The sequence below is a fragment of the Equus przewalskii genome, chromosome 8 (assembly GCF_037783145.1).
Source record: "Equus przewalskii isolate Varuska chromosome 8, EquPr2, whole genome shotgun sequence".
Classification (NCBI taxonomy): Eukaryota; Metazoa; Chordata; class Mammalia; order Perissodactyla; family Equidae; genus Equus; species Equus przewalskii.
In genome coordinates this window covers 65,567,681-65,576,479 of record NC_091838.1, presented here as the reverse complement: position 1 = coordinate 65,576,479, position 8,799 = coordinate 65,567,681, and positions in this window count along the sequence as shown.

The following is an 8,799-nucleotide window of genomic DNA, read 5'->3' as shown; positions in this document are numbered from 1 at the left end:
CCATTGCTGGCACTGACAGACTGTGGGGAGGCAGCCAAGGCTAAAGTGATTCAGAACAGATGACTACCATGATCAGAACTGTGAGATGTATGACTACAAGACTTGCATCCCTTTCACTGCCCATGCCAGTCCCAGAGGCAAAGCACTTGGGATCCACTAGAGAGTCAATGAAATTGAGAGCAGGCATCATGTCTCAACTAAAGAGATGATATGTGCTTAGTGTGTACACCCATTGAAGGACAAGTCATCTTAAAACTGAATACAGTATTTCCTAGACTACTTCATCATCCATCAGATATTTGTTGAGAATCAATTATCTATTAGGATCTTTAGAAAAGAAAAAGTAAGACAGTCTGATTTCAAGGAGCTTATAACTCAGTAAGGGATGCAACATGAACAAAATAATCATATTACAAGGCAGAACTGGATAAGAAAATTACAAGAGTGAAGAGGTGAAGAGTGAAGTCAAAACCTTCCCAATAAAAGAACAATTACATCTTATAGGCGATCTTGATTTCTGGTATTACTCATCAGTTATAGGCTACCCATGTATTCATGCACTTAATACACATTCACTGAGCATTTGTAATGTACAGAATGCTGTGCCAGGCCTAGGGACGAAATGATAGAGTAAAACGAAATATACTGGAATTAGCGTTTGCTCCCATCTAGGCAAAACATAATCACAACAGTTTGTTGAAGTTGTGCTATATGGCCCCTGAATAATATAGTATACCTAAGGTGGAATAAGCTATTCTCAAAACATTTCTTAAGAAGCCTTTAAAACTTCTCTAGTTGTTGGGCAGGAGTTAAACCTTAGTAGAGATCCATAATCTATACTCCTTTCCTAAATGGCTCATAATATATAAATTGAGTGATCTTCCCAGTACTGCTAGTCAGAGACCAATAACAATAACAGATGCCAATTGCCTTCACTGTTTAGGCCAGATTCCATACTAGATGATGACCTCTTTTAGTTTTCCCAGTAGCTCTTTGTGGTAAGAATCCTTGTCTGCATTCTCCATCTAAGCTGAGACTCAGAGAAGTCAAAAACAACTTATAAAAATTCTCGCAGTTAGAAAGAGAGAAGGTAGGATGCAAACCTAGAGCTGTCTGGTTCTTTGGCGAGCTGATGCTCCACTCCCCATCGTATTGCACTTTTGATCCCTGTCCTCCTTCCACACTCTTCGTCTAGGATTTGTTGATTTTTATTCCCCTGAACTCAACTCTCACACAGCTGGTACCGACTTAGCCCACTGTTTTGCCTACCAACACCACTCTTCCCTGTCTGTGAGTTTTAGGCATAAAGAGTGACAGCCTTAGTTGCAAGAATGATGTTCAGAATACTTAATATGTACCACAGCTCAACCTTTAGCTAATCAAAGAAGAGCTCACCAATCAAAAGAGACACTAATAGAGGCCAGCCTGGTGGTACAGTGGTTAAGCTCACACATTCCACTTCAGTGGCCAGGGGTTCACCGGTTCGGATCCCAGGTGCGGATCTACACAACACTTGGCAAGCCATGCTGTGGCAGGCGTCCCACATATAAAGTAGAGGAAGATGGGCACAGATGTTAGCTCAGGGCCAGTCTTCCTCAGCAAGAAGAGGAAGATTGGTGGCAGGTGTTAGCTCAGAGCTAATCTTCCTCAAAAAAAAGAAAAAAGAGAGAGAGAGAGACAATAATAATCAACCAGTTTAGCCATATGGTGTAAACACCAGCTGAATATCAACCGTGCCTGGCACATGCCTATATCAAGGTTACTCTTTTCTGTTCTGGCAAAATCTTACATAGACAACCCACTTTGCTTACTTCATAGAGCTATCATGAGCTCTCATGGACCTCCTACAGCACACCTCTTAGTATGCCTTTATCTTTTACCTTATTTTTCATGGAGGATATTTTTATTTAAGAGGATGTTTTATTTTGTGCATACCCTCTCTATTGGTATGCACAAAGTGCTCCAGAAACACAAAAATAACTGAATTACAAAAAAACAGCCTAGACAGACGTCACTAAACTGCAGGAAACAATGGTTACCTGACATTTAAAACAAAGTCTCGGGTTTGAGATTACACACTGTATAACAAAGTAGCTGGGTGACAGGTTTTTCTGCACTCTGTTCCTCATGGCAAAGGGAACTTACTCATAGTATGTATTGTTAGGAGCTGAAATCAACAAGAGGGAATTTGGATTAAAAAAAAACACCAGTGTATAAATATACTATGCGCCTGCCACTGTACTAGGAAGTTCTTTAAACGTGACGACAATCTCGTTGCATCCGTTTTTCAGGTGAAGAAACTGAGGCACTGGGAGACAATAGAACCAGGATTTAAGACCAAGCAGTTTTATTCTACAGCCCATATTTTTTACCACAATGTTTTACTACTTTACATCATAGAGAGGCTAAAAACTTGTAAAATATGTGCTTTCAAAATGGAAACTCAGGTCAAAATTTTTCACAGTTCCCCATTATAACAAGAAAAAGAAATATCTTAATGAAAGACTCCTTAACATCTCACCCTGGCCATTTGTCCAGCCTCCCCTGTGGCCATTCCTCTACTTTGCTTTTTATGCTCTACCTATTTCAAATAAGCCATGGCTTCTTGTGCCTAAATTTCTTTGCAGGTGCGTTTCCTTCTTCCCGGATTGCCTTCACCTGCCTTATTTCCCGACCTTACTCTAATGGTCGTCTCAAGCACCATCTCCTCTGCGAAGCTTCCCTGCCTGCCTCCATCAAGGCATATTTTAGGGTTCCTTCCTCGTTGTTCCCACTGTACCTTGTATACATTCCCCTGTGTTTAGCATTTACCATTCTATACATTTATTTTCCATTTGTATGTCTGCTTTTCCAAGATGTTCTGTCCTCCCAGAGACAAAGGACTACCTCTATCTTCAAGCCTTGCACAGAGCAGACAGCCAGTAAGTATTTATGGAATAAGTGATTGAACGACCAATTAATTAATTATATCACTTAAGCATTAAGAATCCCTTCTGTCATTAGTAATAGGAAACCCAACTCAAAGTGGCTTAACTAATAAAGGAAATAGTTCAGTTTATATAAAAAGAGTATAGCAGAAGAATGGTCTTTGGTTTCATCCAGGAGTTTGTTGCTGTCACCAGTTTCTTCCTATTTCCCTTTTCTTCCTGTGAGCTCATCCTAAGGCTGAGGTGCCCAAGTAGACACAGCATGGCTGTCTACAGTTTCTAGAGCTATGTACATGCTTTTCTGTATCCAAAAAAAAAAATAGTATCTTCCCTCAACTCACGGAATGCTTGCTAACTTCACCCTGATGGGAATGACCTAGATTTCCTAGGACAAGGAAAATGCCTTGTCCTGGTTACCTTAAGCCTGGTTAATTGCCCATTCCTAATCTGAGCATTGTACCAATATGGATAAGATTAGTTTATGCACTTAAACCCACTGCAGAGCTGGTGGTGAGTCCATTCTACCTCAAGCTGATGGTGACTAAATAATAAGGAAGGGATGGAATGGATGCTAGGGGACAAAGTCCGTGACATGTGTGAATGAGTGAAGGGATTTTTCCACTGTGAGCAATCACATATGCTCATTTTTAGTGGTGTGGTAGCGTGACATTCTCTTGGGAACGTTTCATAACTGTCTGTAAGGCAACCTTCTGATAGCAAGGTCTGATTTCTGATGATAATACTGCCAGTTCCTCTGCAGCTCAGTAAGCTATGGCAAGTCTCTATCACCTCCACTACACTGACAAGTAGTCTCAAACTAGCAGTTTTAGCAACTGACTGGAGGATTCCTCCCCAAATCAGAAGAGATTCAAATTTCCCAAGGGGTGTCTGGGACAGAAAGGAAGTTGCTGTTAACCAAATGACTCACATGTTGAATCACAAAACAAGAACCATTTGGGGAAAGGTCGCCCCTCTTGGCTGTAACAGCAGAATGTGTTTTCAGTTAAGCAGACACCCCGAGGCCCCTTTGGGAAGAAGCCAACACCGGCCAACATCATCATAGTAGCATCACCGATGGCTGGGCGATAAGGGCCCACAATTCAGAGATCCCTCCACCCTTCTTAGTTTTATATCCTGAAACTCCCAGGAATACACCCTCTGGGAAATCTCAGACTGAGAAGGGAATTTCCCACGTGTCAGGAACCCAAATCATCAATGGAAATTTAAGGAAAGGCCAACAATTCTCTACAGGAATGGTATTTGGAACAACCCTCCCAGAAACTGGACAGCCAATTATTTCATTTCCTTTCTCCTTCCTAATAATTTACACATGAATTTTTACCAGCTAAAGACAGTAAAATGGGCTTTATTAGTGCTATGATTTAAATATTCTGATATTTAGAGTGATAAAAGAAATTTTAGCTCACTAAAAGATAAAACTTGGGAGATTAAGCTAAAATGAAAGGCTGAATGTTGAATATTTTTATTTTTTATGCAAATTTGGCATTCTATGATACAGTGAGTATCAATATTTTTCCGTTTTAAACATATCCACCAAAAATCCTCAAAGCACCTTACCCATTTCATTATTCCACCCATCCATCCAATCATCTAGGTTTTCATTTAGTGAGCTCAAATTTATTGAACACATGTTAGGTGCCACATATTGGCATATCTATAAAGGGTACTTCTTGGAACTGGCTGACCCAGTTCCTGAGCTCAAGGAACCAGGTCTAAAGCCCTGCTCCTCCTCCATGTGAGGAAGCTCTTCCTTCATTTAACATGAGAAGGGGGCTGGGTGGAGAGGAAGGGTCTAATTGTGAGTTAGGAATCTGTGTTATTGCCATAGCAACCCTCGTTTCCTTGGATCAGGGCCAATTCTTAGCAGGTAAAATTTCCCTTGACTGTAAGCGTCTCAAATGGAAGGTCATCTTTACTAACACTTTGTATCCAGATGAGTGCCTAATACCTAGTGGGTACATAGTAAATGATGAGCACAACTCTGGAAATCTTGGCAGAGATAATATCTACTTGCTTGCTACTTGCTACTTGCTACTAGGGAACACAGCCCCATTCTCAGCTTAATTCACGTCCCTGTCTAAGGTTCTTCCTAGTGGCTTAGAGCTCTCGCCTACAAACTGGACCGTCTTGAGACAGGCTCAGTGATGGCACAGGCATTGACATTGTTAGCTTTAATTCTGTCACAAACTCCATTTAGAGGAATGCGTTTTAGTAAGCCAAATTATTTCAACTATATTATAGTCACCTCGTACATCTAGCTTTGAGCCCCAAAGAATGAATCGAACGCCTCTTTTTCAATTCCTCTTTGCCTCACATTAAACTGGCTTTCTCCATGCTTAATCAGTGTGAGTGCCTACTGGCCTGATACAGACAGGCTCAGGAATTATCCACATTTGAAGATTCAGCTGCGCTTGGAAGGGGGAGCAAGCTAGGGAAAAAGGAGAGGGGAAAAAAGAGGGGTTTTTTCCTCTCTTCTCTCTCCATAGAGCGGGGACCTCTACAATGCCCCACAGTGTGTGAACAGAGCTACGTGCTGTGATACCATTTAGCAATAATGGATGGCTTGTGCTGCCCAGACTTAACAGGCCAGTGAGCAACATCAGGCTGCAGATGGAGTGCTCTGAGACTGCCATGCATTAAAAAAGGATGAAAAATAAAATTGTCTATGGCTATTGTCGACATATTTACTCCTTGTTTAGGGATTCCCATAGCAACCAAAAGCTGTGACCGCTAGTGGAGGTGGGAAATCTACGCTGTAGAAGGGTGAGCTACTTGCCCAGGAACTGAACCCTATCTGCGTGCAATCACCCCCTCTAGTGACGACTTGGTGAATGGCAAGTCTTTTCACGGTTTCCTTTGGCATCAAGTTCTCACCACCATGTTATGGCTTTTAACTCTAAAAGCATCATATTATCATCCTAAATTAGCATGACTTATTTTTGAGGAGAATTCTAAAACTTCATTGTTTCAAGTCGTTTAATTCTTACTTTCCAAGGTTTTGTTTTGTTTCCATATTTTAAACTAAATCTTGAAAATATCCAAGTTGCTGGTGTGAGCCAAACTCTTCTTCAGGACCTTGTCTGTATACCCCATGTTTGGGAAACCAGATAAAGAAGGAAAACAATTGACATGGAAGGAGTGGTTAGGATCTCTGAGGCCACTGTTCTTGCGTTCCTGGTACAAGGACTGGCATATAGTTCTGATCTTTGGGGTGGCTCAGGCATGCTGTTGTTTCTCCGCCCTGTCCCCAGCAAACTCCCTCTCTCCAGCTGTCACCTACAAAAATGTTCAGGCTAAGAACTCATATCCAGCCCACCCAGAAGCTCACTATGCTTCAGGGACAAGGATCTCTACCCAACATGTGCACACTGAAGGGGCACAGTGGGGTTAAAAAGATCTCAATCATCACCCCAAACTCCTCAATATTCCATGGGAAGACCCTACCCTTTCAAGAGTTCGCAACTCAAATCCCACATCCTTATTTTCTCCCTCTTCGGAAATGTTGTAGCTTTTTCTCTTTATTTCTACTCTTTCTTTGAGTGCATGAGCTGCCTTGAGCTTGTTAATATGTTGTTAATATGTAAATTTGTCAAGACTTTTCAACTCTAATATGAGTTCCTTGGGAACAAAGACCTTGTTTTGAATATCTGAATTCTTTACTTAGTTTTCATTGTCCAGTTGATTGGATTTTTTTCACACACAACTTGGTAAGGTAATATTTGCAAAGAGAGACATTAGCCAATGGGGCATCCATGTTTTGGGTATGATCCAGTTTCCTGGAGGATCAGTCCAGGAAGACATAATACCTTGAGACACTCGGGAGCCTGAGGAAGAAAGAGAGATGGGAACTGTGTCCTTATTGACCTTGCAGTGTCTAGGTATATTAAGAAAGAATTCACTACATCGTAGATTCCGACTATACCCCTACGTTGTCGATAGAATTTTCCCTTTACCGATAAGAAAACTGAGCCTTGGAAAGGTTAAGTAACAAGACAGATGTTACAATGTTACCAACTCATGCTAACAGATTTCAAATGAAAGTCTTTCTGTTATATCTCATTGACTTTAAAAGAGGAGTTCTTAAACTTTCTCTCAAGAGAAGCTACTTTTTACGTCTCTGGTCTTTTGCATCCTTGGGCAAGAAATGAGGGGGTTCTCAGACAGCAAGTTACTAATGTTTGAGAATGGATAATGGGTGCCATACTTCCTTCTCTAGTGGAAATCAACCTTAAAAAGCAGCATAGGAGAGAGGCAGCAGTAGATATCTAGGCAATATTTGAAGATCAATTGGTATTTCCAGGTCCACGGATTATGAAATCTTAATCAAGAACAGTTCCCATTGTGTTTCCCAAAACATGAGTGTCATGAGCTTTCCCTCTAAAAGAAGAAATTGGGATCAAAGACATTTGAGAAGTCCTGTACATGGAGATTCAGAATGGGCTCTGAGAAGTTCTGTAACTTAAGAATCAAGGAGAAACATTAAAAACTGCTTGACTTTGCCAAGCTTCATATATTCTAAGAATGAATAATCGTAGCTCACGTGTATTTGATAATACCCTATTGAACTATATCCATGAAACTAAATTTGGTAACGCTGATCTTGAGGCAAGTACCTGGAAGTTTGAGGCAAACAAGGGACATCTTAAGAATCTGGATTTGGAAGCTGTGGACCCGACAATAAGGAAATAATATGAAGGAAATGAGATATGATAACCACAATAAAACTGGATGTATTTAAATCATTCATCTCAAGCCCCTGTTTTGCTTTATAAAGTAGATGAAGTTAAAGCATCAGTTGGTTTTGTTGACCATGTTGTTATTCAATTTTAAGTGAAAGAAACATTTTTGTTCTGTTGGTTCTCAAAGTCAAAGAGGACATTTCAAAAAATTCAGCTTTGGTAATCCCCTCAGTGCTTGGATTCAGAAAAGTTTCCCTCGTGGGACCATTCTTGTTTCTCCACTTTTCTGCTTCCTCTTCTTCACCTTCCCCCTATTCCCACCCCCAATCACACGATTTGGGTCTATTTTATGTCTAGAAGAATGGGCTTAATTTTTCTTAATGCTAATTTTTTACACTACTCCTTTCCATTTTCTACATGTTTTTCATTGTCTTTTTATTTCTTGCAAGATTTCCCATTTTGATGGTGACGGTAGCTTTGACAAAATTTTTATGAGACTAAAAAAGACTTGAATTCTATCTCCCATAATTACTCGATAGAAGACGGCTTTATATCTTTTCGTTTCAGTTCCTTTATCTATTCAATGGACTTAATAATGCTTGCCTTTTAAGTCAACTTTTGGAAATACATTATATGCATTTAAATATTCATCTTACATGTATGTAAAATAGAAAGTTCCAAGCATAGTGCTTGGCACATAGTAAGTACCTAGTAAGTTTTAATCCTCTCCTCAGAATGTAAGAGATTGTTTGACATACTACATTCTTTTGCTGTTTGTTTATAACCACTCACTCAAGGAAGTTTAAGAAAATGGAAGCTCTATTTGATGATGGAGAGGACTTCATGGAATCCAACAAGAAGTACAGCCAGACTAAATGTAAATAAAATGTTAGTCATCAGGCAACTACTCTTTCTGTCTCTACAGCTCACAGTTTCAGCTCAGATTACCAGCAGAGTATGTTGCATGAAGTACTCATGCTCAGTTGTCTTCTTTGATGGAAGTCTACTGAGATTCACCAAGACATAAGCCTAGATTGTTATTTATACAAAATTCCATTACTTTTCCCCAGTCCTCCATGATAAACCAATAAACTACAGAAGTGATTTTGGTGACTTTTATGGGAGATTTCAGTCTATAAATGGAAGGGAAATTCAGGGACTGTAGGTAAACA